This window comes from Arachis hypogaea, chromosome 18, assembly GCF_003086295.3.
Source record: "Arachis hypogaea cultivar Tifrunner chromosome 18, arahy.Tifrunner.gnm2.J5K5, whole genome shotgun sequence".
In the NCBI taxonomy this organism is placed as follows: domain Eukaryota; kingdom Viridiplantae; phylum Streptophyta; class Magnoliopsida; order Fabales; family Fabaceae; genus Arachis; species Arachis hypogaea.
In genome coordinates, this window is record NC_092053.1 from 32,151,032 (window position 1) to 32,157,510 (window position 6,479).

A 6,479-nucleotide genomic window follows, 5' to 3' on the forward strand; every position below is an offset into this window, starting at 1 on the left:
CTCTATGGTTTTTTTCACGATAGGCAGAATTTTTTTGCTTCCAACGGCTATTAAATTTTGATTCTTCATATATTACTTATTTCTATTCATTTGAAGTTTACTAATGATATTTTAGATTTAGTTAAGGTTCTGAATAATTGGTGTTTAATTAATTTTCTACATCTTATTTAATCCTTACTTCTGTTTAACGTGTGATCCGTGATGGGGTTGTTGAACATTTTAACTTTTAAGGGTGTGGTTTAGTGGCAGCAACCGAAAGAAGCCATTCGATAAGGTACAAAAACTTGTGTGGGCCCACCTTCTATTAATCGTTATAGTGACAATGATGGGCTTCCTTAACTTCAAGCAGCATTAATTAGAAAGGTAAGCAAAATCGTTCTAGACTCTATCTTTTTCTTACAACATATAAATGTGTGTTAACTGGTTGGAACTTGTTTTTGGAATGAAACTTGGTTTTCAATAAGGGTCAAGTGCGCATTAAGTTACAGCGCTTTTTAGTAGTTGAAATTCCTGAGAATTGGTGATCCTTTTCTATTAACTCCTATGCTTTCGATTGTAGTTGTCAAATGTAAACAATTTGCACAAGTCCTAGGTAATGGTTACTACAGGTGCCAATCAGGTGATCAATCTTCATAAGATATAAATGTGTTTTATAATTTTATAATTTTTTCATGACAAAAAAATATAACACACACGGTTAGTGAAGATAATGCACTTTATAAGCATTTCAGTTTCCATTTCATACCTTTATGTTTATGTGTATAATGTATTTTTTCCTTCTTGGCTTTTCTCCGTTTGAACTTGGAAAGGAGCATAGTTAGGGAGAGATTTTTGATGGTAACGAATTGGTGGTCAAATCCAGCATCAATGAGGTAATTTATGTTAAGGAAGGCAACGACTTCCCATGGTTTCTTCTCACGGATTTTCATAATTTGTGTCTGTGAGGTGGGTAATTTACAGTAGTTTTGAATCATTTTAATTCTTTGTTGAATTCCGTCTCCATGAAGAGAGATTGTTTTTTGGTTTTCTGTTAGATTCTCCATTTTCGGTATGTAATGATTTGGTTAAGGTTTGCAATTGTGTTTTTGATTTCCCACTAGGATTTTTGTGTAGTTAAATCTAAGTTTTGTAATTTTCCGTTGATTTTAATAGTCAATTTTGTATAATGTACACTGAACCATTGAGCTAATAATATGCTCATGCACACTTGATTTTGGTTACATTATCCATGCTTCAAATTTTGTAGGCTTCATTTCGTGTTAAGGTGATAAGATCTGTTTCAAGAGCGTCCCAAAAAGAAGGGGCGCCAATATAGCAACAAGTATGATTCTATTTATAACTTATATACAAATACATATATACTTTTAATATTTCTCATGTTACAGAAAGTTGTGTAGAGCACAATATTGGAAGTCAATTATAACATGTCATGTTCCTTAATTTGGATATGAACATTAAAATATTGCAAACAACTCTTTTGATTGTCATTTACAGAAATAAATTATACAAAATTACTTGATACGAGCAAAGAAAAATTGAATTGTGATAGATATTTTTTAATTGTTGTGGTGGATTTATCTCTTGTGTTTCAAGTTCGGATGGTTCCTCTTTTTTCCGCAATATAATTGTTTCTTATTTCATGAGCAAGTAAGTTTCACAAATCATAATTGGATAAAGACAAGTGGTACCATGCATGAGATGAGATGACATTGTTTATAGGATGCATATTTTCTTAGCTAAGGTCTCTATTGTATGCTCTTCTTTTAATTATTTTTTTGGTCGTATTTGTTATATAAAATTAAAGTAGAATTATACTTCCCTTGAATAAATGGGTTGAGTCAAGTAATGTAGCAAACAAAGACTAATAATTACTATGCTTAAATTTATGTTTGAAAATATAGAATCATGATTGTATACTAATAAACGAACAAACATAATATTACGGTTTGTTTTTGAGTAAATACCCATAGTAGTCCCTGAGATTCGCGCAAATACTCAATGTAATCCTCAAGATCCCGATTTCCCCATTGTAGTCTTCCAGATAGAGTTTCGAGCACTCAAAGTGGTCCCTGGACATATTTTTGGTGATGAGTCATCACCGGAGCGCTGACGTGGCGTCGTTTTGCCAGGCTGGAGCTGAGCTGGCTCATTTTCAATTTATACCCACATTGGTCCCTCGCGGTTGGTGTTATTGTACAAAGCCCCACTCATGCACCCTTGGCTCTCCCTCTTCCTCGCGTTCTTCATCACATTCTTCAGGCTCCCAATTCTCTTCCTCTACGCTCTCCAAACCTACATCCACTCCGATGCCCAACCCTCCACATCCAACGGCCTTCGTGCTGCCATTCGCCGTCCTAGCACCCCAAAGGCCCTGCTCCCGACCTTAGAAAGCGCCCCAAGAATAAAGACAAGCTCGATTTCGTCCCATGTTCCTTTCTATATCTTTCCTCAACTTATATTTGCTGCTTAAATTCTCATCATGTTTGTTAGGAGCCACTAAATGTTTCATGTTTAACTGGGCAGGTTGAATGACTTAGACAATTATTGACAGCTATTGAAGAGCTACATCTTATTGGAAACAATATAAGTAGAGTACTGGTACATTTTATTTTTGGTTCATTATTCTCGTTAAACTATGGAGAGCAGTTGAATAAACATTAGAAATTGAACCATTTGATCACACTACAAAATTTCTCTAAAAAGTAAAAACTATGTACCGAATATTTTTTGAGCATGTCTTTCATGTCTGATTGAGTTATTGTGTCTCTTGCTTCTTGTAAACACATTTTTTTTTGTGTATACTCCTCTGGAACTGCTTTCTTTACATCATATGGATGTAGTCAGATTATGAATTCATAATTTACCATAACCCCAAGACTGACCCTTGAGGCTAAAATTTATTTATAAACAAAAAATTTACCATCACATGGATGTAGTCTGATTGAGTTATTGTGCATTTGATCGTTTTTTGAAATAAATAAATAAATTGAAAAATCCTAAACTTGCGATATTTTATTAACTTGATATAGGGATATGCAGGTATCACTTTGAAGTGTGTTGGAGCATCCATGGGTGAGAAGCAACCGTTGAAAAAGAAGCTGCCAGCAACAACTACGGTTAAAAATATATTCTTTTATTAATGTAATGTTCACCCTGTTTAGACCTAACACAGTTTTTCTAATTAACTTGTTTTTCTCAGGTTGGTAAGCTGAAATTTATGTGAGGGCTTTTTTAAGCTGAAGTCATTGGAGCTATAGTTATTTCTTCAAGAAGAGGTTTGTTTTCATTGAAAAAAAAGAAATAGCACGTGTGTTCAAATCACGATTGCCTGATTCAGTTACCGGCGAATTAATCTTGAAAAATCATTTCATTTTCCCTTGAAAGAAAGATCAGAAATTGAAGAGGTTCTCTTGTGCTGAAATTTCTACCCCGTTCTGATTAGCTGCAATTAATTTTAAAAGTTGGCTTGCAAATGAATGTATTTTGAAGTGGTAGACCGATTGAGTGTGGTTACAAGCCAACATTAGATGTGTCATGTGTGTTTGAGGCCCTACTGAATTGGATGTTCTTTACCCTTTCATGCCATAAATATTTTCTGATCCCATTGCAAACAGATTTGGATCTTGCAGGCCAAAAAAGAATAATGGCATTGTTTGGAAAATGAGCTCAAATCTATTACAAATATGTTGTTTATGGAACATTTATTTTTGCAATGCAGATTCGGATTAGTCCCTCAAAAAGTATTGTTGTTTCTGTTTAGTTCTTGGATTAGTTGGCATGGAATATAGGATAAATAGAAGGGTTAAATGGAAAATTTGTGATATCTTAAGGGACTCTGCTTTATGCTTGCAGATCCCACCGGAATATGGATTTAACCACATATGCTGCTAAAGAGCTTCTAAAGTTAGATAGAGAGCGATGGAGAAGAAGATGAGATGAAGTTTACGAAAATTTGGGGATTTAGGGTTAGATATAAAGAAAAAGACCAACGTGGGTACAAATTGGAAATTGACCAGCTCAGATAGCCGTTGGACCCCTCTAGTGTGGCAAACAGAGACCACGTTAGCGCTCCGGTGATGACTCATCACCAGAAATATGTCTAGGGACCACTTTAAGTGCTCGGAGCTCTATCTAAAGGACTAAAATGGAGAAATTGGAATCTTGAGGATTACATTAAGTATTTACGCGAATCTCAGGGACGATTATGGGTATTTACTCGTTTGTTTTTGTTAAATGTTGGAAGGTGTTTGAACATAAGTAGCATGTGTTGGCATAATATTTTTTTCCAGTTTTGTAACAAGAATTATTCTATTATGTTCACCATCACAGAGTGAATGTATGTGTGAATGTTGAGTCTCCCAACATAAATATTTTTGATAAATTTTAAGATCTACAAACCAATTGTTACTTGTCCAATGTCCCTACCACCTAAAATTTTTACTTAGACTAATCCCAACATATAAAGTAAATGTGAACAAAAAAAAATAATAAATTAAGAATAATGTTATTTTGACATATAGTAGTATTGTTGTTTATTTAATAGAATTTTAAGTTAATTTTTACTTCAGCAATTCTAGTTATATGTTTTGGGGAACAATTGGAGAGAAATACTAGTACAAGAATGTTTTTCAAGTTCACATAATTTTAGTATTTTAAATTTTCGATTAATCCAATTAATCGGTCAATCAAGTCCGATTTTTAAAATTTTAAAAAATACACATAAAATAACTTGATTTATAATTTAATTTCATTAAAAATTGATGTAAAAATTACATACAATATATCGTTCAACAACATACTAAAAGGTAGAAATAATTTAAAGTCTCAAAAGACACATAAAAAAAGAATTTTTTAAATAAAATTTTAATAATTCATAAAAGTTGACCGAATAAAAAATCATAAATCAAAGTAATAGAAAATATTAAAAGTTACTATAACGATAATAATTAATTATAATCAAATAAAAAAATAAAAGAAAAAACGAAAAAGCAAAAAAAGACAATACAAATTAATAATTTTGAGAAAAATAATAAAATTAAAAATAATTTAAAAAATTAAATATAAAATTAAAAGAATAAAATATTTTTTATCTATTAAAATTATACATCAAGATAACGAATGTTTTGTTTCAAATTAAATACTATTAAAAAATAAATAAATAAACTTAATAATGCTTATAGATAATTAATTTATAATTAACGTTTATAAATATTTATTTTTATTTTGTTACACATAATTTTTTTAATATATTATTTAACTCAAATTTATAAATTTTATACGTTTTAAAGTTAAATAAATATTAAAATTTTTAAATGTTTTTAAATATTTTTTATTTTTAATTTTTAAATTATTCCATCAAATTTATAATTTTAAAAATAAAAATATAAAAATTAAGCTAGTATCTATAACAATATATAATGGCAATACATGGTTTGGTGTCCAAAATTTTTGTCCAGTATTACCCTTTCTAATCAACTTCTCCACTTAATGTCAGTTATCTCTGAAAAATTCTCATCACTCCACTTGGCCACTTGACGTAAATTTTCACCTGTCACTTCTTACCTATTTTTCTCTTCTCATCTCATTTAGACTCATGCCAATAATAGATTTGCTTTTAAATATTCAGATATTCATAATAATAATAAAATTGGTCCAAATTTAAGTAATAGATAGAACGGTAATAATATTAGTGGGTATAAATTATTATTTTTTAAAAGCTTTAATTCATACTTAGTAAACTTTTAATTATTTCTAATATACTATGTTACATATATCTATAATACAGTATATTATGATTGTTAATTGTTCACTTAAAAAATTTACACTATTAATTTAATATTTGAATTTTTTTTATTATGGTACTATTTTAATGTACTCTAAATTTTTATTATGTATTTATAATTTTGATAAAAATCATTCTTAAAAGAAATATTAATCTTATTTTTTAATTTTTTTTGTCCATATAATATTAAATCATTTATATTAAAAGATTTATGAAATTCAAAAAATATTATTTATATGTTAAAAATCTATTTTTAGATATTCAAGTATTAGAATTGGTCCAAATAATATTCTGAATGATGATAGCATTGGTTAGTTGTGTATATATATTCCATTAGTTTGTTAATTTTATCTTTTGAATTATTTTTTATTATGGTACTATTTTAATGTACTCTAATTTTTTTATTGTGTATTTATAATTTTAAAAATAATCATTAGAAGAAATATAAATTTTATCTCTTAAATTTTTTAGCTTTGATTTGACAATATTAAATAATTTATATTAAAATATTTAGATAATTCCAAAACTATTATTTACACTATAACAAAATAACAATATACAAAAAAATTATGAGAGTTTGATGTTCAATTTTTTTTATTCAGTGAGTTCTGCTTGACAGTTGTTATATAAAATATTTATTTAAAAATATTGCTAATTTTTTATTTAATTTATACGGTAAATAATAATGTTTTATGTA

At 29.1% G+C, this 6,479-nt stretch overlaps 1 long non-coding RNA gene across 1 annotated transcript; it reads left to right on the forward strand.

Moving 5' to 3' along the window:
• Positions 1-798: 798 nt before the first annotated feature.
• LOC112773287 (uncharacterized) lies at positions 799-4,021 on the forward strand. The gene is made up of 3 exons (XR_011876346.1): positions 799-1,321; positions 3,040-3,116; positions 3,200-4,021. It is a non-coding gene; the product is annotated as an uncharacterized lncRNA (long non-coding RNA).
• The last annotated feature ends 2,458 nt before the right edge of the window (positions 4,022-6,479 follow it).